The sequence below is a fragment of the Nomascus leucogenys genome, chromosome 15 (genome assembly GCF_006542625.1).
Source record: "Nomascus leucogenys isolate Asia chromosome 15, Asia_NLE_v1, whole genome shotgun sequence".
In the NCBI taxonomy this organism is placed as follows: Eukaryota; Metazoa; Chordata; class Mammalia; order Primates; family Hylobatidae; genus Nomascus; species Nomascus leucogenys.
In genome coordinates this window covers 50,788,568-50,815,975 of record NC_044395.1, presented here as the reverse complement: position 1 = coordinate 50,815,975, position 27,408 = coordinate 50,788,568, and the positions used below count along the sequence as shown (strand labels likewise).

Sequence of the window (27,408 nt, the reverse complement as noted above, 5' to 3'; positions counted from 1 at the left end):
GTGCCCTATGGTGCTGGCAGGTCCTCCCAGATCACAATTCCACAGCAGAAGAGATAAACATAGGACCTGGAAACCACTTTAATGTGAAGAGATGAAATGCAGCAGAAGAAATGTTCATGTGAACAAATGTGTATCTTCCAATAAAAAAGAAATATCAGTAGGCTGGGCATGGTGGCTCATGCCTGTAATCCCAACATTTTGGGAGGCTGAGGCGGGTAGATCACCTGGGGTCAGGAGTTTGAGACCAGCTTGACCAACACAGTGAAACCTCGTTTCTACTAAAAATACAAAAAAAATTAGCCAGGCATGGTGGCGCACACCTGTAATCCCAGCTACTTGGGAGGTGGAGGCAGGAAAACTGCTTGAACCCCAGAGACGGAGGTTGCAATGAGCCAAGACCACACCACTGCATTCCAGCCTGGGCAGCAGAGCTAGAGTCTGTCTCAAAAAAAAAGAAAAAAAACCTTAGTAAATATTCTGGCTCACGGAAAATATCTTACTTTACTTGTACCTCCCAGAAAGACAATGATTTAGACTTTTAACTTAAAAATATACAAAATTCCACAAAGAAAGAGCCCTCACTCAGCTTTGCTGGGTAGAGCACCTTAGCAACTAGCCACAATCTTTGCAATGATTAAGGATTGGGAGTAGAGAGTTACAGAAAAACATTAAACACCAAGTTCAAAGACACCAGTTCAATACCTAGCTATGTGACTCACTAGCTTTGTGAGCCTGGACTTAACATTCAACCAGCCTCTGCCTCAGTATCTCATCCATATAACGAGGATTGGGATGATGAACTATAAACATCTTTCCTGTTCTAAAGGTCAACCAGTTCCTTCCTTATCATCTAAGTTTTTACCATCTAACTGCCATCTGTTCCCTTTTGTACTATCCATTGTGAACATAGCAAACAGTTGTTTTCCAATCTGCCTGCAATAGCTCCTCAAATACATACCTGAAGACTCTTATGACTGTCCACTTGACTCCCTCTCCTCTAACGTAAGTCAATGGCCCAGATGGAGTCATGTGGTTAGCGAGATGTTTGGAATAACTCATGTGGAGTCATATGTCTAAACTTGGAGCCATAAGGAAGGGAATACATGCAGCAAAGAGCTGCTTGCTTTCTCAACATCTTTTAACTGAGAAAGGCCCATAACTCCCAATCTCATTTCCTGGGAATTCTACCAGCAGCTGCTATTGCGGCTTACAGGATTACAAAAGTTGCAAGAGAAAGGGATTAATAACCTTGATGAGCTGACGATCCAGCTGAGAAAACTGAACCTACACAAAGTATATAACTGGCGAATTGTATAGAACAGATTATTACTATGTACTAAATTTGGGGATGTACCCAGTAAGAGTCACAGGAAGTTAGACAAAAAAATGGTTAGATGAGGGGTATAGTCTGCTCCAGGGAAAGCCTATTGCTCTGTAGGAGGTCAGACTTTGAATCACTGAAGAGGACATGACTTACTTGGGAAACCATGACACTAACCCAGCCTCTAGGGGGCGGTGATCTTCAAATTAGGGGTGACCCGGGGCTCTGCCAATAGAGTTCTCTCAAACCCATCCTAATGGGGTAGTTTAGAATAGACTATCCGACAGGGCAGTGGAGGCAATTGCAAGCCAAATGTCACTTGGCTTTTCTATGTTCTAAGTCAAGGATGTTCATTTCTCTCTTAACCTGTAGATTAACTTTCTAGCCCATTGAATGAAAACCATCTCTGAATGGGCGCCTATGAAATGTGTCACTCTGAAGCTGCAAAGTTATTTTTTCTTCTTCAAAGAAGTACTCCTTGGAAACAATAAAACAGTAAGTAAAAATAATTCCACAAAAGAAATCACAGAAGCAAATAATTAATAAATACCACCCCCACCTAAGATTCTTAGTTTCAGAGGTTTTATCATGTCTTCTTTACTTCAAAATACAAATACCTATAAGGGAGGAAAGAATTTGAGAACTGTTATCATAATATTTTATGTTTTAAAGATGAACATTTTTCTTTTTCCTGTTCAGGGACTTCTTTTTTTATTATACTTTAGGTTTTAGGGTACATGTGCACAATGTGCAGGTTTGTTACATATGTATCCATGTGCCATGTTGTTTTGCTGCACCCATTAACTCGTCATTTAGCATTAGGTATACCTCCTAATGCTGTCCCTCCCCCCTACCCCCACCCCACAACAGTCCCCGGAGTGTGATGTTCCCCTTCCTGAGTCCATGAGTTCTCATTGTTCAATTTCCACCTATGAGTGAGAACATGCGGTGTTTGGTTTTTTGTCCTTGCGATAGTTTACTGAGAATGATGTTTTCCAGTTTCCTCCATGTCCCTACAAAGGACATGAACTCATCATTTTTTATGGCTGCACAGTATTCCATGGTGTATAGATGCCACATTTTCTTAATCAAGTCTATTGTTGTTGGACATTTGGGTTGGTTCCAACTCTTTGCTATTGTGAATAGTGCCGCAATAAACATACGTGTGCATGTGTCTTTATAGCAGCATGATTTATAATATTTTGGGTATATACCCAGTAACGGGATGGCTGGGTCAAATGGTATTTCTAGTTCTAGATCCCTGGGGAATCGCCACACTGACTTCCACAATGGTTGAACTAGTTGACAGTCCCACCAACAGTGTAAAAGTGTTCCTATTTCTCCACATCCTCTCCAGCACCTGTTGTTTCCTGACTTTTTAATGATGGCCATTCTAACTGGTGTGAGATGGTATCTCACTGTGGTTTTGATTTGCATTTCTCTGATGGCCAGTGATGATGAGCATTTCTTCATGTGTTTTTTGGCTGCATAAATGTCTTCTTTTGAGAAGTGTCTGTTCATGTCCCTTGCCCACCTTTTGATGGGGTTGTTTGTTTTTTTCTTGTAAATTTGTTTGAGTTCATTGTACATTCTGGATATTAGCCCTTTGTCAGAGGAGTAGGTTACAAAAATTTTCTCCCATTCTGTAGGTTGCCTGTTCACTCTGATGGTAGTTTCTCTTGCTGTGCAGAAGCTCTTTAGTTTAATTAGATCCCATTTGTCAATTTTGGCTTTTGTTGCCATTGCTTTTGGTGTTTTAGACATGAAGTCCTTGCCCACGCCTATGTCCTGAATGGTATTGCTTAGGTTTTCTTGTAGGATTTTAATGGTTTTAGGTCTAACATTTAAGTCTTTAATCCATCTTGAATTAATTTTTGTATAAGGTGTAAGGAAGGGATCCAGTTTCAGCTTTCTACATATGGCTAGCCAGTTTTCCCAGCACCATTTATTAAATAGGGAATCCTTTCCCCATTTCTTGTTTTTGTCAGGTTTGTCAAAGATCAGATAGTTGTAGATATGTGGCATTATTTCTGAGGGCTCTGTTCTGTTCCATTGATCTATGTCTCTGTTGTGGTACCAGTACCATGCTGTTTTGGTTACTGTAGCCTTGTAGTATAGTTTGAAGTCAGGTAGCGTGATGCCTCCGGCTTTGTTCTTTTGGCTTAGGATTGACTTGGCGATGCGGGCTCTTTTGGTTCCATATGAACTTTAAAGTAGTTTTTTCCAATTCTGTGAAGAAAGTCATTGGTAGCTTGATGGGGATGGCATTGAATCTATAAATTACCTTGGGCAGTATGGCCATTTTCACGATATTGATTCTTCCAACCCATGAGCATGGAATGTTCTTCCATTTGTTTGTATCCTCTTTTATTTCATTGAGCAGTGGTTTGTAGTTCTCCTTGAAGAGGTCCTTCACATCCCTTGTAAGTTGGATTCCTAGGTATTTTATTCTCTTTGAAGCAATTGTGAATGGGAGTTCACTCAGGATTTGGCTCTCTGTCTGTGATTGGTGTACAAGAATGCTTGTGATTTTTGTACATTGATTTTGTATCCTGAGACTGCTGAAGTTGCTAATCAGCTTAAGGAGATTTTGGGCTGAGATGATGGGGTTTTCTAGATATACAATCATGTCATCTGCAAACAGGGACAATTTGACTTCCTCTTTTCCTAATTGAATACCCTTTATTTCTTTCTCCTGCGTGATTGCCCTGGCCAGAACTTCCAGCACTATGTTGAATAGGAGTGGTGAGAGAGGGCATTCCTGTCTTGTGCCAGTTTTCAAAGGGAATGCTTCCAGTTTTTGCCCATTCAGTATGATATTGGCTGTGGGTCTGTCCTAGATAGCTCTTATTATTTTGAGATATGTGCCATCAATACCTAATTTATTGAGACTTTTTAGCATGAAGCGTTGTTGAATTTTGTCAAAGGCCTTTTCTGCATCTATTGAGATAATCATATGGTTTTTGTCTTTGGTTCTGTTTATATGCTGGATTACATTTATTGATTTGCATATGTTGAACCAGCCTTGCATCCCAGGGATGAAGCCCACTTGATCATGGTGGATAAGCTTTTTGATGTGCTGCTGGATTTGGTTTGCCAGTATTTTATTGAGGATTTTTGCATCAATGTTCATCAAGGATGTTGGTCTGAAATTCTCTTTTTTGGTTATGTCTCTGCCAGGCTTTGGTATCAGGATGATGCTGGCCTCATAAAATGTGTTAGGGAGGATTCCCTCTTTTTCTATCGATTGGAATAGTTTCAGAAGGAATGGTACCAGTTCCTCCTTGTACCTCTGGTAGAATTCAGCTGTGAATCCATCAGGTCCTGGACTCTTTCTGGTTGGTAAGCTCTTGATTGTTGCCACAATTTCAGAGCCTGTTATTGGTCTATTCAGAGATTCAACTTCTTCCTGGTTTAGTCTTGGGAGGGTGTATTTGTCGAGGAATTTATCCATTTCTTCTAGATTTTCTAGTTTATTTGCATAGAGGTGTTTGTAGTATTCTCTGATGGTAGATTGAATTTCTGTGGGATTGGTGGTGATATCCCCTTTTTGATTTTTTATTGCATCTGTTTGATTCTTCTCTCTTTTCTTATTAGTCTTGCTAGCAGTCTATCAATTTTGTTGATCTTTTCAAAAAACCAGCTCCTGGATTAATTTTTTGAAGGGTTTTTTGTGTCTCTATTTCCTTCGGTTCTGCTCTGATTTTAGTTATTTCTAGCCTTCTGCTAGCTTTTGAATGTGTTTGCTCTTGCTTTTATAGTTCTTTTAATTGTGATGTTAGGGTGTCAATTTTGGATCTTTCCTGCTTTCTCCTGTGGGCATTTAGTGCTATAAATTTCCCTCTACACACTGCTTTGAATGTGTCCCGGAGATTCTGGTATGTCGTGTCTTTGTTCTCGTTGGTTTCAAAGAACATCTTTATTTCTGCCTTTATTTCATTATGTACCCAGTAGTCATTCAGGAGCAGGTTGTTCAGTTTCCATGTATTTGAGCGGTTTTGAGTGAGTTTCTTAATTCTGAGTTCTAGTTTGATTGCACTGTGGTCTGAGAGACAGTTTGTTATAATTTCTGTTCTTTTACATTTGCTGAGGAGAGCTTTACTTCCAACTATGTGGTCAATTTTGGAATAGGTGTGGTGTGGTGCTGAAAAAAATGTATATTCTGTTGATTTGGGGTGGAGAGTTCTGTAGATGTCTATTAGGTCAACTTTGTGCAGAGCTGAGTTCAATTCCTGGATATCCTTGTTAACTTTCTGTCTCGTTGATCTGTCTAATGTTGACAGTGGGGTGTTAATATCTCCCATTATTATTGTGTGGGAGTTTAAGTCCCTTTGTAGGTCACTCAGGACTTGCTTTATGAATCTGGGTGCTCCTGTGTTGGGTGCATATATATTTAGGGTAGTTAGCTCTTCTTGTTGAATTGATCCCTTTACCATTATGTAATGGCCTTCTTTGTCTCTTTTGATCTTTGTTGGTTTAAAGTCTATTTTATCAGAGACTAGGATTGCAACCCCTGCCTTTTTTTGTTCTCCATTTGCTTGATAGATCTTCCTCCTTTATTTTGAGTCTATGTGTGTCTCTGCACGTGAGATGGGTTTCCTGAATACAGCACACTGATGGGTCTTGACTCCTTATCCAGTTTGCCAGTCTGTGTCTTTTAATTGGAGCATTTAGCCCATTTACCTTTAAAGTTAATATTGTTATGTGTGAATTTGATCCTGTCATGATGATGTTAGTTGGTTATTTTGCTCATTAGTTGATGCAGTTTCTTCCTAGCCTCGATGGTCTTTACAATTTGGCATGTTTTTGCAGGGGCTGGTACTGGTTGTTCCTTTCCATGTTTAGTGCTTCCTTCAGGAGCTCTTTTAGGGCAGGCCTGGTGGTGACAAAATCACTCAGCATTTGCTTGTCTGTAAAGTATTTTATTTCTCCTTCACTTATGAAGTTTAGTTTGGCTGGATATGAAATTCTGGGTTGAAAATTCTTTTCTTTAAGAATGTTGAATATCGGCCCCCACTCTCTTCTGGCTTGTAGAGTTTCTGCCAACAGATCAGCTGTTAATCTGATGGGCTTCCCTTTGTGGGTAACCCGACCTTACTCTCTGGCTGCCCTTAACATTTTTTCCTTCATTTCAACTTTGGTGAATCTGACAATTAAGTGTCTTGGAGTTGCTCTTCTCGAGGAGTATCTTTGTGGCGTTCTCTGTATTTCCTGAATTTGAATGTTGGCCTGCCTTGCTAGATTGGGGAAGTTCTCCTGGATAATATCTTGCAGAGTGTTTTCCAACTTGGTTCCATTCTCCCCGTCATTTTCAGGTACACCAATCAGACGTAGGTTTGGTCTTTTCACATAGTCCCAAATTTCTTGCAGACTTTGTTCATTTCTTTTTATTCTTTTTTCTCTAAACTTCCCTTCTCGCCTCATTTCATTCATTTCATCTTCCATTGCTGATACCCTTTCTTCCAGTTGATCGCATCGGCTACTGAGGCTTCTGCAGTCTTCGCGTAGTTCTCGATACTTGGCTTTCAGCTCCATCAGCTCCTTTAAGCCCTTCTCTCCATTGGTTATTCTAGTTATCCATTTGTCTAATTTTTTTTCAAAGTTTTTAACTTCTTTGCTATTGTTTTGAATTTCCTCCCATAGCTCGGAGTAGTTTGGTCGTCTGAAGCCTTCTTCTCTCAACTCGTCAAAGTCATTCTCCATCCAGCTTTGTTCCGTTGCTGGTGAGGAACTGCATTCCTTTGGAGAAGGAGAGGTACTCTGCTTTTTAGGGTTTCCAGTTTTTCTGTTGTGTTTTTTCCCCATCTTTGTGGTTTTATCTACTTTTGGTCTTTGATGATGGTGATGTACAGATGGGTTTTTGGTGTGGATGTCCTTTCTGTTTGTTAGTTTTCCTTCTACCAGACAGGACCCTCAGCTGCAGGTCTGTTGGAGTTTGCTAGAGGTCCACTCCAGACCCTGTTTGGCTGGGTGTCAGCAGCGGTGGCTGCAGAATAGTGGATTTTCGTGAGACCACAAATTCAGCTGTCTGATAGCTCCTCTGGAAGTTTTGTCTCAGAGGAGTACCCGGCCGAGTGAGGTGTCAGTCTGTCCGTACGGGGGAGTGCCTCCCTGTTAGGCTGCTCGGGGGTCAGGGACCCACTTTAGGAGGCAGTCTCTCTGTTCTCAGATCTCCAGCTGTGTGCTGGGAGAACCACTACTCTTTTCAAAGCTGTCAGTCAGACAGGGACATTTAAGTCTGCAGAGGTTCCTACTGAATTTTTGTTTTTTCTGTGCCCTGCCCCCAGAAGTGGAGCCTACAGAGGCAGGCAGACCTCCCTGAGCTGTGGTGGGCTCTCCCCAGTTCAAGCTTCCTGGCTGCTTTGTTTACCTAAGCAAGCCTGGGCAATGGCGGGCGCCCCTCCCCCAGCCTCGCTGCCGCCTTGCAGTTTGATCTCAGACTGCTGTGCTAGCAATCAGCAAGACTCTGTGGGCATAGTACCCTCCGAGCCAGGTGCAGGACACAATCTCCTGGTGTGCCATTTTCCAGGCCCGTTGGAAAAGCGCAGTATTAGGGTGGGGCTGACCCGATTTTCCAGGTGCCGTCTGTTACCCCTTTCTTTGACTAGGAAAGGGAACTCCACGACCCCTTGTGCTTCCCGAGTGAGCCAATGCCTCGCCCTGCCTCGGCTCGCGCACAGTGCGCTGCACCGACTGTCTTGCACCCACTGTTTGGCACTCCCTAGTGAGATGAACCCAGTACCTCAAACGCAAATGCAGAAATCACCTGTCTTCTGTGTCGCTCAGGCTGGGAGCTGTAGACCAGAGCTGTTCCTATTCGGCCATCTTGGCTCCACCTCCCCCCCTTTTTTTTTTTCAGATGGAGTCTGGCTCTGTCGCCCAGGCTGGAGTGCAGTGGCGCAATCTCAGCTCACTGCAAGCTCCGCCTCCCAGGTTCACACCATTGTCCTGCCTCGGCCTCTCCGAGTAGCTGGGACTACAGGCGCCTGCCACCACGCCTGGCTAATTTTTTGTATTTTTAGTAGTGACGGGGTTTCATCGTGGTCTTGATCTCCTGACCTCGTGATCCACCCACCTCGGCCTCCCAAAGTGCTGGGATTACAAGCGTGAGCCACTGCGCCCGGCCCAGGGCCTTTGAATTACAAAATTTCTCAAAGAGGCAGACATGGAGAAAAGTTTCAGCCACCTCAAACTCTGATAATATTCATGAAATTTAATTTGAGATATCTTATAACCAATATTTTATAACCTGTCCTTAAAAATGAAGGGCATGCTCTCAACACTTCCTGTCATGGAATTTGTTCCAACAGACAAAGAAATAGGCATATCCATGGTTAAAACCTCACAGCTGTCACAATATTTAGTTCTGCACAAATGAAAAATCCTATTACCCAAAAAAGGTCGTAGAATCTGTAGCTGTAATTTGGCAAGCAATTGCATTTCCACCTTGTTTTAGTCATACCCTCCCTCATACAGATATGAACCCTGGAAAATATTTAATTAAACATAACTATGTGGTCTGAAAAATAAGTCAAAAAAAGAAGTTAATGCTTTGCCATCTTTAATGTTGCTTTGCAATTCATTAGAGAAAAGAGCACACAATCCCTCAATCCCCATCCTCCAAAGATTCAAAAGAGCAGATTCACTTTTTTTTTTTCTTGTAGAAACAGGGTCTCACTATGCTGCCCAGGCTGGTCTTGAACTCCTGGACTCAAGCAACTCTCCCACCTTACAGTGCCAGGATTACAGGCATAAGCCACCTTCCCCAGCAAGATTTAAATTTTTTTTTCTTTTTTTTAGAGACAGGGCCTCTTTCTGTCACCCAGGCTGAAGTGCAACAGCACAGTTATGGCTCACTGTAACTTCAAACTCCTGGGTTTAAGCAATCCTCCTGCCTCAGCCTCCCACGTAGGGAGTCTCAGCCTCTAGCTGAGACTAGAGGCACATGCCACTACATCCAGCTAATTTTTAAATTTTTTTTCTAGAGACAGGTTCTCCCTATGTTTCCAGGGTGTCTCAAACCTCAGGCCTCAAGTGATCCTCACACCTCAGCCTCCCAAAGTGCTGGGATTACAGTAATAAGCCACCATGCCCAGCCAGTTTTAAATTTTAAAGGACAACAGAACAAATAACAAAACCTCCCACCTTCTCAAGGTCACAAAAGAGCCTTTCATATCACCAAACTCAAAAGAATCCAGATTCTCAAATGGGCATCACATCTCTCCATGAATTATCCCTTGGTAAGGAAACTTGCATTTATCAAGACTTTTCTACTTGCTTGGGCTTGATTTCTGCTATTTGTCTGGTATTTGAAGGGAGGAAAAAAAATCATTATATTGCTGGGGAAGTACAGGAAGTAAGTCTCAAACATGAATTTGAATTTGTATTTCTTTCTGAAAACAAAAGTTCATTTGAGGTTTATACAGAAGTAAAAGAAAAGCAGAATTTCCAGGAATTGCTCCAGGAATTCATGGAAAGTAGATCCATTCATCATTTTTTTCTACTAAAGAAAACCAAGAAAAAACAATAAAGAGATGGTCTTTCAAAATGCCTAGGTTCCCATTCCTTTACAATATCACTAAGGAGAGGTTAAGTGGCTGTACTTTGGTCTCCACATTTGTATTTCAGAATTATTGCCTACTGTGTGGCCTTGGGCAAGTTACTTAGCTTCCTCACCAGTAAAATATCTACTTAAAATTGTTTTATAAGGATTACATGCACTTGTATGTATAAAAGACTTAGTCTGGCATGAGTCCATAGTGAACCTTGCATTAGCTGTAATACTTATATTAGCTAATATAAGTATTAGCTGTTATTATTACTACCACCACTGCTAAATTTATTTTCAGCCTCCCAAATAAAGCCACATCCCCCCAAGGAATAATGCTTGCATTTTATTTTCTGAAATGATGATGGCCTGGCTCCAGGCTCACCATCAGATCTAAAAAAAACTGAACCCTCTCAGCCAGAGCACACTAATGTGAACTGGGGTCTGGGCTGCTCTGTGATTTGGGCAGCAGAAGAGGCCAGATACTTATGCCCAGTAGCCTGAGTTGCACTCATTTAACAAATGTTAATTGTGTCCCTAGTCTCTGAGAGGCAGTGTACCAGGTGCTGAACTTATTTGCTCATGATCAGCACTTTCACTGTATTTTCTAGAGCCCAAGGCTGTGTTTTTTTTTTTTAACTATAATGTTCTGCTTATGTTAAAAAAAGAAAAAGTTACATAGGAAACATTTTCCAGGATGAAACTACCAAGAATAGTAAAAGCCACTCCAAACCATCTATTTCTATCTTCTTCCTTATATTTCTACAATATAAAAATTTTCACCAACTTTTTAAATTTGATAAAGCAGATTATTCCCAGATGAGTTTTTGCCAAATATCTGCAAGAAAGGATGACTTCAGGTGAGCTGGCTCTGAAATCAGCAAACTGACAGAGCAGGCCACCACTCCCCTTCCCTCACATCTACCAAACTGCAAATAGTGCTGGGAAGGCTGCCACTCTGGGAATCCCATAGGACTCAGGAAAGGTAACACACAGGCACAGAGCATACACATAAGCCATCATCACCAGGGGAAAAACTCTGGCACCAGAAGCTTAAACTTCTTCATAGAAGAGCCTTAACATTCACTAAGGCTCAGGTAAGATTTAACCACTTACATAAGAACTGATCTAATGATTATTATTTTATGAAGTTGCATCATTGTGTTCAGGCAGCACAGGGAAGAAAAAGAGCACTGACTTGGGAGTCGGGCTTGAGCTTGAATTCCAGGGCTACTACTTAAAAGCTGTGAGACTCTGGGCAAATATTTAACTTCTCCAAGTCTGATTTTTCTTATCTAGGCTATATGGCATCAAATTTCTACCTCTGAAGATCTCTGTAAGAATTAAAAACATGAATTCATGTTAAACACCTAGCTGATATCTGACACACGGTAGAAACTTAACACCATATGTGCTCTGACCACCTCTTATTTTGGGGCAGGAAAAATGTCCCAAGAATTCCTCCCTTGATTTAGAGAAATAATGAAAGTGAATCCGAGGCAAATATTGCCCCTCATTTTTCTAAGAGTCTAATTCTGATAAGTGATATTTTTAGGACTCTGACAGTACCTGAGATATTATGAAAAATGCAACCAAACCTTCTCCAATAGCTCTTTGTCACCTAGTTCTTACAGTGGGCAATCAAGAAGGCTTCAACTTTCTCCTGCAGAGCACCATGAGCTTTGGAACTGGAGCCCACATCCTCCCAGCTCCTCTGTTCTAGTCTCTTTCTATCCAAATCCCAATGCAGCTTCTAAAAAGAAAGATCACCTGTTTCTCTCCCCACAATCGATACACAGGATGGCACAGAGTGAAAGTAGCCAATTTGCCTCAACTTCTTTTCATTCACTCAGTAATATCTGTCAGGTCTGAGGCTTGACTGATATATACTTTAAATAAACTTAAATATATCAGGAAGCTAAGAGACTTTATAGTTCTTATATTTCCCAGGATCTAGGTTTAAAATCAAAAGGACTGAATTTGGGCTCACGCCTGCAATACCAGCACCTTAGGAGGCCAAGGCTGGAGGATCACTTGAGCTCCGGCATTCAAGTGCAGCCTGGGCAACATAGCAATACCCCATCTCTATAAATAAAATTTTTAAATGATCCAGATGCAGTGGCATGCACCTGTAGTCCTAGCTACTCAGAAGGCTGAGGCAGGAGGATTGCTCAAGCCCAGGAGGTCAAGGCTGAAGAGCTAGGACTACAGGTGTGCAGCTCAAACCGGCCATATTACTCTGGGCAAGCTGTTCAATTCTTCTGAATTATAGTTGCCTCAGCTGTGGAAACTAATAATATTTCCTACCTTATAGGATTATTTTAGCATTAAATGATATTGTATGTGAAAACATTTTGAAAACTGTAAAGTTCTATATAAATGTTATCTTAGAAAATGTTAGTGGCTCACACCTGCAATCCCAGCACTTTGGGAGGCTGAGGTGGGAGGATCACTTGAGGTCAGGAATTCGAGACCAGCCTGGCCAACACGGTGAAACCCCGTCTCTACTGAAAATACAAAAATTAGCTGGGCATGTTGGCAGGCATCTGTAATCCCAGTTACTTGGGAAGCTGAGGCACAAGAATCATTTGAACCTAGGAGGCAGACATTGCAGTGAGCTAAGATCATGCCACTGTACTCCAGCTTGGGCGACAGAGCGAGACTCCTTCTCAAAAAAAAAAGAAAAGAAAAAGAAAACATTAGTCTTTGTTATTATTGTCCCTTTTGTCAGCTACAGCCTATGTGATCTAATAAAATCTTAAGAAGTCTGTGTTTATACATAGCTTCCCCAGCTGGCCATACCCCACCTGGCCACTCATCTATCTCATACCACACCTTAGTCTATACCCACTGATCTCAAGACCAGAAAGTTTTGTTGTTGTTGTTGTTGTTGTTCTTGCTGCTTGAGAAGGAGTCTCACTCTATCACCCAGGCTGGAGTGCAGTGGCACAATCTTGGCTCACTGCAACCTTTACCTCCCAGGTTCAAGAGATTCTCCTGCCTCATCCTCCCGAGTAGTGGGGATTACAGGTGCACCCCACCATGCCAGCTATTTTTTTTTTTTTGCATTTTCAATAGAGATGGAATTTCACCATGTTGGCCAGGCTGGTTTCGAACTCCTGACTTCAAGTGATCCACCTGCCTCAGCTTCCCAAAGTGCTGGGATTACAGGCGTGAGCCACTGTACCCGGCCTATACCCACTGATCTCAAGTTCAGTTTTTTGTGAGCCCTCCCATTCCCTGTTCATTTTTAAACAAATGGATCATCACAGCTTCTGACACTCTCAAAGTTTGAAATTTTAAAGCTTGACACTTATTTCTAAAAGGTGAAATCTGATTTGGTTTATGGAATGACAAAAAAAAAACGTGAAACTTTCTTAAGCACCTTCTTCACATGCCTAAATACATAGAGTCTTGAGAAATGGGCCCTTCTCTTATGTAAAGACCAATAACTTCTCAGAGTCTTTAATATCTTCAGAGTCTTAGCCAAAAACAAACCAAAAATAAAAAACAATTGGCTTCACATATGTGGCATTTCATGGTGTGTTGAAGGGATCTCCAAGTCCAGTCCCAGGTTTGATGATTCACTAGGATAACTCAACAGGACAACATACAGTCATATTCACAGCTATGACTTATTACAGCGAAAAAGATACGAAGCAAACTCAACAATGGAAAAAGGTGCATGGGGTGAAGTCTGGATAAAACTGGGTGGGAGCTCCCACGGGTCTTCTCCAAGAGGAGTCACACTGGACACACAAGTTGTGACAATGCATCTGAAATGTTACCAACCAGACTGTTCATTAGATTCAGTGCCCAGAGTTTTTAATGGGGACAAGTCATGTAGGCACCCCTTCCCTGGCATGTACCCAAATTCCAGACTCCCAGAAGAAAAGCAGGTGCCCGGCATAAACCATATTGCTTGCACAAACAGTTTAGGCACAGTGAGCTACTCCTATCATTTAGATTTGTGGGAATCCTCCTGAAATCCAAGTTCCCTAATGCCAGCCAAAGGCCAACTTGCAAGCAGGCCTTTCTATGGATAGGCAGTTTCACACCCACTATGTTAATTCTTTTCTGCACGCATGAGAATAAAAAGCCAAATATCTAATTAACTGATAACTGCCCACTGACCACTAAATTCTTATAGCCAATCAATGTACTAAAAACCTTAAAAAGACAGTGAACATAACTTAGCACTTCAAAATATATTCACTTAACACACTTGTACTATCTCAGCCTTCTGGGCATTAAGGAAATAATAAGTCCCATTAGTCCCAGCGCTCTAAGAACTTTTGGAACAAAAGGGAAGATAAGATGAGGACATAAAGAACGATAACACACAGTAGTATGTGATGATGGCCATAAAAGAGATATAAGCTGAACACTAAACCAGTTAGAGGAGGGAAAGAAAACTTCCTGCCATGATGAACCAGGAAGATTTCAGGAAGAATTAGCATAGAGCTGCAGTTTTAAGAACAGCTAGGATTTCAGAGTTGGAAACAGGGTTAGGAGGAGCTCAACAAAAGGGACTAAAAGTCCATAAAAAAATATCCAATCTCCTTAATAACATGTACGACACTCTTCATGATCAGCCCACTGCCTACTTCACTGGCCTCAGCTTCTGCCAGCCTTGCCTTGAACATGAAACCATGCTCGCCATACTATTTCCCAGCCTTTTGACCTTCTGATTCCTATTCACCCAGATCTCCTCTCAAATGCCACCTCTTCCAGGAAACTCTACCTTGGCACTTGATCTCCCTTCCCTCTTACCATCCCACCTCCTTCCGCTGTGCACATCTGACTATGAACATCATACTGAGTGGTAATTACAGGTATCTATTTTCCCCACTGGACCCTGAGCCTAAAACAATTTGGCACACAAACATAGAAAACACTCAGTGAGTATCTACCAAATAAATTAACTCTTGTCTCTAAATCTGACATTCTTCCCACTAAAGCATCCTGCTCCTTTTATCAACAAATGTTCACTGTTTAATAATAATTTAAAGAGAATAGCAAGAGATTTTCTGTAAAGATCAATCATACCATACTTTATTAAACTAAGCTCACACCCTTGGTCACTGCATCTACAGGTAGTGATGCACACAAACACACCCTCAAGGACCTGACCATTCCCACACACAGTTCATCAGTTTTGGTGCTTTGGTCTCAAAGGAAAGAGACCAAACCATAATCTATCAAAGGACTAGACTGAGACTTGACTAACACAGTGAAAGGGCTTGGGGATTGGCACGTGGAAGAGTCCACGTTCAAAGGTCTAGTATTCCAAAAGCCCAATGTAGGATGTCTCCAAGAGTTTCCTGGGTTTCTGCAGCCCAGGCTGGAGTTCAGCAGCACAATCATGGCTCACTGCACCCTTGATCTCCTAGGCTCAAGTGATCCTCCCAACTCAGCCTCCTGAGTAGCTGGGACTACAGGTATGCACCAACATGCCCTGCTAATTTTTTTCTATTTTTTTGCAGAGATGGGGTCTTGCTATGTTGCTCAGGCTGGTCTCAAACTCCTGGGTTCAAGCAATCCTCTCACCTCAGCCTCCCAAACTGCTGAGATTACAGGAATGAGCCACCATGCCTGGCCCCCAGGAATTTAAAATGTACAACGTACTCCCTATGCACCGAATGTCAGCCCAAGACTTGCTTTTAGTTCCTGGCTTCTCAGAGAGTGGACTTGGGAAAAGTATGCCAGAGAAGGAAAAAAACAAACACATCCACTCCCTCCTCACTTCCTCACACACCAAGCAAATACCTGTGCTCAGTTCCACAGTAGGGTCACATCTGTCCCCTGCAGAATCTGACTGATAGAGCTATGTCTCCTCCACAACCTTGGCTCCTGGCCACACATTATTAATAGTTCAAGTGGAGATGCAGGTGATTGTCTTCACATTGAGGCACCTCTAGTAACCAAGGCTAATCTCCCCAGTGGCTTTCCCCAAGGAAGCCAGGTAATGTCGGGTTTTCCCTCTGGCCTAGATAAAGCAGACAACTATCCGGAAAACATAAACACAGGCCTAGAAACACAGAAACACACATTCGTGCGTACCTGGGTCTGATCCTGACTGCTTAGGGAGAAGGGCCACCTAGCTTCTTGCCATTTCCTATAGATGATAGTTTTGCAGGCTGAGCCTCTCTACTCCTCCCTCTAAGAAACTCAATAGCTGCTAACCACAATAGTGCATGCTAAGCACAAGAAATTCTACAAAGCACTAACCAAATTCAGCATGCATTAGGCATCAACTATCCCTAGAATCTTAAACTCAATTCTGGAAATACAAAAAGGGGCCTTAAACTTTTTTTTTTCTGGATTCAAGTTTCAATCATTTTGCCAGAAACACACCTGGTCCTTTATTGAAAAGTGGTAAATATGCTTAACTCAAGATAAGACATATTTATATTTTTGGAATAATTTGGCTCCAATGTGATCCAGTCCATAAATTAGCATATGGAGTCACCATTTTCCAACACATTATGTACTTTTCTATAGAAGTCTTGAATAGCAGCACCATCTCTACAAGTACCATTATCTTTTACCAAAAAAGCTTTAATATATGTTATCTCCTCTGTACACACAAGTGCAAACAAGTATGCCAATCAACCATAAACCCATCTTTCATACCATGAGCAGTGTTATTATCCTAAAGAGAAATTTCATTATCTCACTCACAATATTGAGAAACTTCAAAGATAAAGGGCAGCCTCCAAGATAAAGGGTAAGATTGTAGCCTCATTTCACCTTTGGTCTTTGGGTAAACTCCACTACATTAGCAGCGCCACCAACCACAAGTTACCTGCCCTGTGTGCCAACTCAGTAGTCTCTTCCCCGTTCTCTCTCTCTTTTTTTTTTTTTTCAGATGGAGTCTTGCACTGTTGCTGGAGTGCAATGGCACAATCTCGGCTCACTACAAACTCCGCCTCCCGGGTTCAAGCGATACTCCTGCCTCAGCCTCCAGAGTAGCTGGGATTACAGGCACCCACCACCATGCCCGGCTAAGTTTTTGTATTTTTAGTAGGGATGGGGTTTTACTATGTTGCCCAGGCTGGTCTTGAACTCATGACCTTGTGATCCGCCCGCCTCGGGCTCCCAAAGTGCTAGGGTTACAGGCATGAGCCACCGCGCCCAGCCTCCCCATTCTGTTAGTATCCCTTCTCTCCCTGCCTCCATGCCTTTGAACTTGAAACGTCCTTCAACGTTTCCTCCCCACCATACTCTCTTTTCTTCTTTTTCCTTTCTTTTTTTTTTTTTTTGAGCTGGAGCCTTGCTCTGTCGCCCAGACTGGAGTGCAGTGGCATGATCTCAGCTAACTGCAACCTCTGCCTCCCAGGTTCAAGCAATTCTCCTGCCTCAGCCTCCCAAGTAGCTGGAATTACAGGTGCCCACCACCAGGCCCAGCCTCCCAAAGTGCTAGGATCACAGGCATGAGCCAGTGCACCTGGCCCTCAGTCTCTTCTTACCCTAGCAAACTCCTACTCAGCCATAGGTCTAGCTTATCTGTCACCTTCCTACTTTCCCTGGCAGTTGCTCTCTCAGCAATCTCACAATAAGCTGTATGCATTTCTACTAGAACACTTACCACACTGTACTGTAAGTACTACTTCACCATTGTCACCTTCAATAGCCAAGAGGAAGGGAAGGAAAGAGAAGGAAAGAGAGGAAAGAAAGAGAAGGAAAGAGAGGAAAGAAAGAGAAGGGAAGAGAGAAAGGAAAGGAAGAAAAGGAAAAGGAAGAGAACTGACATTTATTGAATGGTGACTCTATGCAAGACACAAAGTCAGAGGCTTTAATATATTCATTACCCCATCTTGTGAGAAAATGAACACAATTTTTTCAGAAAAGGAAGTTGACACTCCTACCCCAAAGAAACTCAAAAGTTGCTAACCACAGTTAAATTAATCGCTTTATAACACAACTAGTAAGTGGATTCATGTTTAAATTCAAGCTCATCTGATTCCAAAGCCAAGTTTATTTCCACTACAAAGTGGCCTCTATGGGAAACATGGACACTAGCCGGAAGCATCTTCTTAACCATGACCCCTCTCCCATCACCTTGTTGGCCACTATGCTTCGTAACTCTGGCTTCTGGCCTTCCACCTATGATTGCACCTCAAAATCATCTGCTATAACCATCAGATGGCAAGGTGTTGCTAGGAATCTGGCAAGAACACAGTGAATACATTTGCAGAAAGGTAGTATGATACCATTTCAAAAAGGTTCAAGAATGCATATTATAAAACTGTAAAAATGTGTCATATCTAAGTGGTCCTGCTAGGACAACTCATATAAAAATTCTTTATCTTTATAAAATCCTCATATCATGTACAACATGAAGATCAACTTCATTTCTACTCAAGTTCTTCAGTATATTCCCTCTCACTTATCAAGTTGTGATGCCCCAAAATAAACTGTAATTAGGGTCTTCTTGCCAGTTCTCCATAGTATTTCAGTTGCTCTAGTCCTGGGTGGTGCTGCTTCATAACTGCAGGAATAAGTGGCTGACTCCTTAGGCCATGGAGCGCTGGGAGAACCCAGTTGTTTCTCCTGGAAGATTATGTCAAGCCCATCATTACATCTCTATGGTAACAGAAATATCCTAGGTTTTCTGAACAGTCCTAGTTTTGAATATTTATAATCTGTTTCAAGACTAGTGACAAACATATGTCTTAACACAGGATTCAGTAAGCATGAATATAACATCTTTCCTTTAAAGAACTCCCCCAAAAGAGGCAATACTGGGTTGTGGAAAGAGTACAGGTTTTCCAGTCAAAGTAACCTGGGCTCAATTGTTTGTTTGGCCATTTACTACCTCTGTGACCTTGGGCAAAGGACTTCTCTGTGCTTCCATTTCCTCATCAGTAAAGTGGATAATTATCACCTACTTTAGAGAGTAGTCCTGCCAATTAGAGGAACAAGGACATAGCAAAGGGACTGACACAGAGTATGCACTAGATAGATAATAGACATTCTGTTTATTATGTTGTTATTTGTAGCATCCCTAAAGGGAATGGAAAAGAAAGATACCATTTTTGCTTTTCTAAGTAAAGGACTATAAATTATGTGATTTACCTGTATTCAACTTCCTAAACACAACACTTCAGTTACTACATTCCAGGTAGTGTTGATTCTTAAATAGTATACTAAGTTGCTGACTCATCACTTTGTAGTCTGGTGTCACCCCCTAATATTTCCTGAAATACTTAAACTTTATTAATTATTACTATCTCTGTGTAACAAAATTTTCTAAATTTTTGCAACAAGCCCATTTTCAAGGGTTATCCTGTGTGGTCAAAACACTATCCCAAGCTATACACCCTCATTCTGCATTTAGAACTCAGTTTGCAGCTCTGTAATTTCATGAACAGTAGAGCAGAATACAAGTAGGGTACAGATAGCGTACAATCATATCAGATTATCTTCCAATGATCCAAGGCATGGGCTCTGAAGTCAGACTGCCTGGATTCAAACCTCTGTTGTTCTTCTTATTGGCTGTGTCACCTTGGGCAACTTATTTAACTTATATGGGCCTCAATTTCCTCATCATAAAATAGAAACAATCATAGTACCAAAAACGGTATGAATAATAGATTATTGTGAGGATTAAATAAATTGATGTAGGTATAGTGCTTGGAATACTGCCTGGTACATAGTAAGTGCTCAATAAATGTTAGACATCCTCATCATTCACTTGCTTCAGATTGAAAAACAGTCTGAAGCAATTAGATGTGATATAGTATGTTACATTAGCAACCAAAAATACCAGATCAGGTAAAATACGTTTAAAATAACTGAATAAAATGAATCCTACATAACCAGTTACTACCTCTAGGTGCCATAACAGCAGTAGATCTATCATATTTGCAGATTGAATGCCGGTGGCTCCAACTATTCAAAACTTACCTTGAAGACGTCATGTAGAAATTGTAGTTAAATCAATAGCACCAGAAAGGAATGAAGTCGTGAGTCCTTGGCTGGTAAGTCTTTGGTCAACCACCCAGCACAGCATCTCAATCTGTTTTTGCTGGTTTTCATTAAATACAGGACCTCATTTAATCCTCTAAACAATCTTGTCAAACAAATCCAATCATTCTCATTTTATAGACACATGGAGGGAATTATATGCTATGACAATAGTTGCAGTCTTGGGGATAGCAAAGGTCTCAGGATGAAAACCCCGAATGTGTCCCAAAATGGCATAACTGAAACAACCCTAGACTATAACTAAAAGAAAAAGGGCCGAGTGTGGTGACTCATGCCTGTAACCCCAGCGTTTTGGGTAGCCAAGGTGGGAAGACTGCTTGAGCCCAGGAGTTCAAGATCAGCCTGAGCAACACAGTGAGATCCCATCTCTACCAAAACAAAACAAAACAAACAAAAACAAAACTGAAAACCCAAACCTTTTACTTACAAAACTCAAATGACTAGTCTAAAACCAACAGTGGTAAAGAACCTGCCCTAAGAAATCTAACACAATACAGCTCAGCCTTCCTCCCAACACAGATCGCTGGCAGAGGGAATGGGAATTGTCAGGCAATAGATTTGACTGAGCAACTTAGCTTGCCTGGGATTCAGCTCATGCCCTCAGCCTCAGAGCCCTGTGTTTTAATCAAGTGACTCAGCCAGAGGCAGGAGAGTCCAGGCGCCTGTGGCCAGGAGGGATGGCAGCACAAAACACATCTGTCTGATCAGAAGTTAGTGGTGCTGGCATCCATTCTGTCAAGACTTACAGTAAAACAATGCTTCTGCAAGGGAAAAAAAAGAAGCTTATATTCACTCAGAAATCAAGTGATGTCTTTCTTTCCCCCTCTAACTCAGAAGGCAAATATGTGGAATTGTTTGCTACGTCTTATATCTACCTACCACCAAATATTTCTTGATGCATTTATAGAAAGAGGACAACTTATCTAGGAATAATAAACCAAATCTAAACTAGTAGCTACAAAGTGTTTAGAAAGTATAACATTAGGAAATGCTCTTATTTTGGCCTTCTTTTATCTCAATCATCAATACAAGGGATAACACATAGAAAAGTGTCTTTGTAGGTTGCAGGTAGTTCATATATGTGAAGAAGTCACTGCAGTAATCTGAGGACACTGCACCAGATTTCAGCAGAGTGATTCATTCATTCTTTTATTTGTTCATTTATTAATTAATTTAAAATACTTATACTAAGTTCCCACTGAGTGCCAGGAACAGTGCCAGGCTATGTGGATACAGAAATAAACCACAAAGTCTGAGCCCTCAGGGGCTCAATCTTTTCCTACGTTGTTCTTTTCATCTCTATCCTATTCCAATCACAGCTGCACGTCTCTTTGCTCCCTTTTTCCTTCTCTTTCTCCCCCTCTCCAGTTCTGAGCCACTTAAGAGTGAGGTCATGTGCTTCTCCCACATTCTGCAAAAGTCCTAGCACAGGTCCAAGTGCCCAAATGGGCACTAGGGAAAATTACTGTATTTAGTGACTTCAGAGGCAAATACTTAGTGAAACACATGGCTTTATTACCAGTTTTTAAACCTGCTTTCATTATACTGTATTTCTGTCAACCTACCTTCCCCAAAATTCCCTTAAAGCATTTCTAACAATCTCAAGAGGTTATAGATTAATAATAACAAATAAATGAGCAGAAACCACTCTCCTCTCAATGATCTGTGGATCATGTGTTCTGCATGAAGGCAGTCAATAGAGGAGACCCTTAGAAAATCAGGAGGAGGGGTCAGAAGCTTGAAGCAACAGAAAGTGGAAACATTTTCTGACATCTGATTCATCTGGATGTGGAAATTCTCTACCAGACTTCAACTTGGGAAACCATGAATAGAAAATAACCCAGAATCAGATTTTTAAGACTAGAAGGACCCTCATCTGGTCCAATTCTCTAACTTTATAAGGAAACCAAGGCTCAGGGAGAAAGTGTGACTAAACTCAGATTGCACAGATTGTCTTTGACAGACGCAGAAGTTGAAACCAAGCCACCTGCCTCCCAATGCAGGGCCCATTATCTCCTCAGAGCAGCCAGGAGCACAGCGCATGCCTGAAAGCAGTCCTTGAGGCAATGGCTACTGGCAATCACATGCCCCCATGGGTACACTGCCTTTTCAGTGGCTCTCATTGCTTCCTCCTAGCAAGCCTCTGCCTTGCTTAGGGCAAGTCGAGACAGCTCCCAGGAGCTCTGAGACTCCCTGTGTAACTGAACAATTCCCTTGAGTGGCAAGCCTGCTTTCATTCTATAAAATGGGACTATCTTCTGTCCTCTTCTGTTCAGGATTGTGATGAAGATCAATGAGATACTAGCCACCAAGGAAACCTACATTCTTTGAAGAAAACTTGAGTCCCAATAGAGCATTTACATCATGATTAAGTCCTACTAATACCAAGAGTTGGATTCCAGGATTTTATAAAGACTGATAAGGTTTTATTGCCTCTATGTTTAAACATTTTTAAAATATTAATAGCATACACACATGCATGCAATCCAAGTAACAAACAATAACACCTGACACTTGATCCTTATAGTGACTCTGGTGAGGATAGAATTTGTTTATTATCATCAATTTATAAAAGAGGAAACCAGCTCAGAGAAGCCATCTGTCTTGCCCAAGGTCACATAGGTAATAAAATGCAATGCTGGGGCAATGACTTTCTCTAGGTCCCTCCTGAATTTTCTGCAAATTACTGTGCAAATTAGTTTTTTAATTTTCTGCTCAAATTTTGCACATCAGCAACACTAAACAGCTACCTTTTCTGTTATATTTGAGATGTTTAGCAAGAGTACAGCTTGACCCTGCATTTTCAACAGCAGCCCCATGGCCCAGCACTCATCTCTCCCAGAAGATAAATACAGGGAAATTATGAGGGGTGACCTTCGGGGCTCACAAACAAGATTAACCTTCATGATGCTTTTAATTATTCATGATTTTTTCTCTACATTCTTTCAAAAACAATCTGAGATGGCTCTTAGCTCTGACGATAATTCAGTCAAAAGGGTTGTATTTACTTGTGTGTGTGTTTTGAAAATTAATATAGATGCAAAGAAAAAGATTTGGAAGGCTATATCCCAAGTTTTGCTTTAATTATTTGAGTATAGATGTATTGATATCATTATTATATTATTATATTATTATTATTTGAGATGGAGTCTTGCTCTGTCACCCAGGCTGGAGTACAGTGGCGTGATCTCAGCTCACTGCAACCTCCGCCTCCCGGGTTCAAGAGATTCTCCTGCCTCAGCCTCCTGAGCAGCTGGGACTACAGGCGCACGCCACCACACCCAGCTAAGTTTCGTATTTTTAGTAGAGATGGGGTTTCACTATATTGGCCAGGCTGGTCTCAAACTCCTGACCTTGTGATCCACCTGCCTCGGCCTCCCAAAGTGCTGGGATTACAGGCATTAGCCACCGCAGCCTGCCTGATATTATTATTAATGCTAATCTGGATCTTATATTTTTTTCTGCAATGAATATGTTTAGTTTTGGTAATAAGAAAATAAAGGATATTTTTAGTTTTAAAACATTCTTCATTCTGAAAAATGGGAAAAAGTGGATGTCTCCCCCGGGACTAGAGAAGCTCTATTACTGTGAACCAGAGAGTGGAAAATTCAAACAGTAGCCTAAGCCCTCCAGAACCTTGGTCCTGCTTCTCCATCTGGGTACTCGAAGCCCCTAAGAATATACAATAATCTGCCAGGACACCAGCTTTATTCAGATATTTTGAAGAAAAAACTTTATATTTTTAAATCAAAGTCCATAATTATGAAATCAAATGAAAAAACTGCAGAAGCACAGGAGCATGTGTTGGTCTTCTTTTCCATTGCAGGATCTTCTATGGAAAAGTTTGGTAAGCCCTAAGACAAACATTATAATCTTATCCCCCCCAACTTTTGAGAGAGTTGACAACCTCATTAATACCAAGTAAGTTTTTCTCTTAATTAAAAAAAAAAGCCACATTTTTCTTCATCTACTGTATGTTTAAAAATTCTTTGTAAAACAGGTGACAAGCAAACATAATCCCAAGGAGCTCTGGAAGCCTACACAGGCACAGTTCACCGTACCTCCCTTGCCCAAAGAGGAGAAACACCTAGACTAGCATCTGGGTTTTGAAGATGGGGGAACCTGGGCTTCCCCTAGGCTTCCTCACATTTCCACAAGGCAGCAGACCACTCTGCACAAGGTGCTAATTCATTCATTCCACAAATGTTTATTGAGCAAAACCTGAAAAAGGCCTCTTAGGGGACAGTGGAATCATTCACCAGCCAACGGTTAGGGCTAACGGGTCAGATGTGGACAATCAATCTTTCATTAGACCCCAAACCACCTCTAAGATAAAGCAAACAGGGCCCTGCCCCACCCACCCACTAGCAGCTGGGCAGGATTAGGGTAGGCCTTCTAGAACAGGACTGCTGCTGAGAGGCTAAGGCAGTCACAGATTACCTCCAGAATAACGGAAACTCCTGCACCATAAATGACATAATAGCTTTAAGATGTTTTGCATAGTGCCTGACACCTGGTGAGAACTCAATAAATCTTATTCCAGCTTGCTCTTACTTAAGGAGCACAAAGAAAGTGTAAAGAACACAGGTTTTAGAATCAGAGATTGGATTTGAATCCCAGCTATGCTACTTCCTAGCTAAGTGACAAAACGAAACACTCTTTCTGAGCCTGTTTCTCACCTATAAAATAGGGTATAGTATATCACCCCTCATGTGGCTTTGTGAGAATTAAGGACATATTACATACAAAGAAGTGTCTGGCCCATAGTAAGTGCCCACTAAACAGCAGTCAACATTGCCCTGCTGCCGTCCCCACACCTTCTCTTCTCCTTCCTAGGTGCTCTTGATGGGTTCTGCAATCTGATTTCACCTGGATACCACACTAAGGGTGAGAAGGGGCAGAACTTCAGGGGTGGAGGAAAGTGAGGGGAGGGAGATGCTGGAGACCTTCCAGAGAAATCCAGCCAAGTCCTCAGCTCCTTTCAATCATCCTACTCTATCTGGCCACTCCATCCAGCAGACAGCAGGGGTCACCATTCTGGTGGGGAATGGCTGCCAACAAGGGGATGGGAAGCTGGATGGCAGTTTGCATCCACCCCACCTTCCAGGATCTGTCTGTCTGAAGCCCCACCGGGCTTCCTCTGCACATCCCTGCCGGGCTGTGTGGCTCAGCGGGCTGACAGGGTGATTCATAGCCTGTTCTTACCTAGGCTTCTATCTCAATCCTGAGCCCAAAGCCCTGGAGGCTGCTGGTCACAAACCAGCACTAAATGAAAAGAAGAACTTTTCATTAAGGCAGGAAGTGGAGCCCCTCAAGGTCAGAGGGGATTTATAAAGAGAAGAGGAAGGTAAGGGAAGAGGCGGCAGGATGGGTGCAGAGAGAGACCCACTTCCTATATGCTGGTGGAGCACTGTGTCTTAGACGCTAAAAACAGTCGTTTTTCCACTTCGAAGGATGATAAAGCCCACTCGTGTAGTTTATAGCTCGCCGTGGGACGAGGTGTGGGTATGGAAGAGAATTCCAAAACACGTCTTATTTTCAAAGGAGAAATCATCATCCCCTGGCGGGCCCTTCCCAACACCCCACCTGTAAACAGGTCCTGACGCTCCTGCCTTTCTGCACCTGAGCAATCCGGGGGCAGTTACTCTGCAGCCAGGTCTCCCCAGCACCCAGCCCCAAGCCCAGGTCAGTCCCTGAAAGCCCCAGAAAACGCGATAGCTCAGCAGAACCCTCGCCTACCCAGGCATCCCAGCTTCCTGGCCGCCTGGGCAGCGGAGGTGGCTCTAGAGTAGGTGGGAAACCGAGGAAAGGAGCTTTCCCGGTGCCAAAACGCAGTTCCCATTTTAGAACTGGGAAGACTAACGAACATCATTCTACACCACCTCCCTCACTTAACAGAGGAGGAAGCAGAGACCAAGAGAGGGAAACAAAGTTGCCCGAGGTAACACAGCGAGTGGGCCAAGTAGAGACTGGAACCCGAGTGCGCACCTCCGAGTCGCTGCCGGGCAGGGAGCACGCCTCGCCGTCTCTCTTGTCTTCTGGCCCCCGGCCCTCGGCCTGGCGGTGCAAACCGCGCAGCCCCGGGCGCGGCGCTTTACCTTCCCCCGGGCTGGGCGTTGCGAGCCTTCACTCTCCCGACGGACGCTGACGGCTCTGCCCGGCTCGCAGGCGAGCGGCGCGACCCGGGTGTCGCCCGGCACTGTCAACGCAGAGCGGCGTGCGCGAGTCCCTCCCCACCACCCCCGCCCCACGGCGGGCGGCGCGCTGGGGCCGGTCCCGGGTGCTCGGGCCAATGGCGCTTCGCCCGCTCCCTGCCTCGGCCCGCCCCGGCCTCCTCGCCCGGCACCCAGCGCCCGCCAGCCCCTGCCCTCTCCGCTTCCCTCCCTTCGCCCTCCGCCCCCGCCTGCTGCTTCTCTCCCGTTCCTAGCCTCCTTCTCAAGTATACCTTGCCCCGAAACAACTTGTTTTCTGTGCAAATAAAGCAGCACTGTTGTTATTGTTATTATTATTTTTATCACGGCGCGTTAGGGGGCCTTGGAGCCCGAGAGTGTGGAGCACTAGGAGCCCCTGCACTCAGAGAGGGGACAGCCACCGCGCAGGGAAAGGGGCGCGGAGGGTATGGAGCCCGGTCATGGGGTAAGTTGCTTTAACACTCGGAACGTCAATTTCCTCACATGTGAAATAGAAGAAGAAGGGGGGAAAAAAGTTGTTGAGAGGACTAAATGAAGTGATGCTTTAAAATACAATAATACCTAGAGAAAGGTGAGGGAGTCATGTACTGCCTGAACTACCTACTGGGGTATGCACAGAGGACTGGTAAGCTCCTGGAAGACGCTGTGTGGCAGGGAGGCAGACAATACAATACAGTAAATACAATATTGTGGTTGGGCGCGGTGGCTCACACCTGTAATCCCAGCATTTTGGGAGGCCTAGGCAGGTGGATAACCCGAGGTCAAGAGTTCGGGACCAGCCCGGCCAACGTAGCAAAACTCTGTTCTAATTAGAAAAAAAAAAAAAAGAAAAATTAGCCGGGCGTGGTGGCGAGGGCCCGTAGTCCCAACTACTTAGGAAGCTCAGGCAGGAGAATCGCTTTAACCCGAGAGATGGAGGCTGCAGTGAGCCAAGATCACACCACTGCACTCCAGCCTGGGTGACAGAGCAAGACTCTGTCTCAAATAAATAAATAAATAAAATAATTTTAAAATTTTATCACGACCCATTTTTACAAGTTACCCATGATGGGGCCATCCCAGGCAAACCTCTGAAGGAGGTGAACCTTAAAGCCTTTTTCCTTATCATCTCCTGGACTATTGTTGTCCATTCAACTGAGGGTGGCCCAGGTCTGCCTTTGGTTCTTCCAAAGGTCTTCCTTCTCCCAAACTTACAAATACTTATCCCCAAGGGCTTCACTTAGTGCCCAGTGCAGGCTGCTAGCCTGGCCCAAGAGTCCTGGCACTGTGCAGAGATGTGTACTCTGGCTTCCTTCAGCCTTTGAGAGCCTGGTGTGTCCCTGTGCTGGGTGAGCACACCACATGCAAACGAGGAA

The 27,408-nt window shown here is 43.0% G+C and overlaps 1 protein-coding gene across 8 annotated transcripts in view; it reads right to left on the bottom strand.

The window, feature by feature from the left end:
- Positions 1–26,078, bottom strand: part of SYTL2 (synaptotagmin like 2) — a 122,237-nt gene extending 96,159 nt beyond the window's left edge. For 4 of the 8 annotated variants that reach the window (XM_012504842.2, XM_030828939.1, XM_012504838.2 and 1 more), the window contains exon 1: positions 25,851–26,078. The gene's annotated coding sequence lies outside the window, so the exon portion shown is untranslated. The remainder of the gene's footprint in view (positions 1–25,850) is intronic. The other 4 variants (XM_012504852.2, XM_030828942.1, XM_030828941.1 and 1 more) reach the window with 1 other exon arrangement.
- Between the last annotated feature and the right edge of the window lie 1,330 nt (positions 26,079–27,408).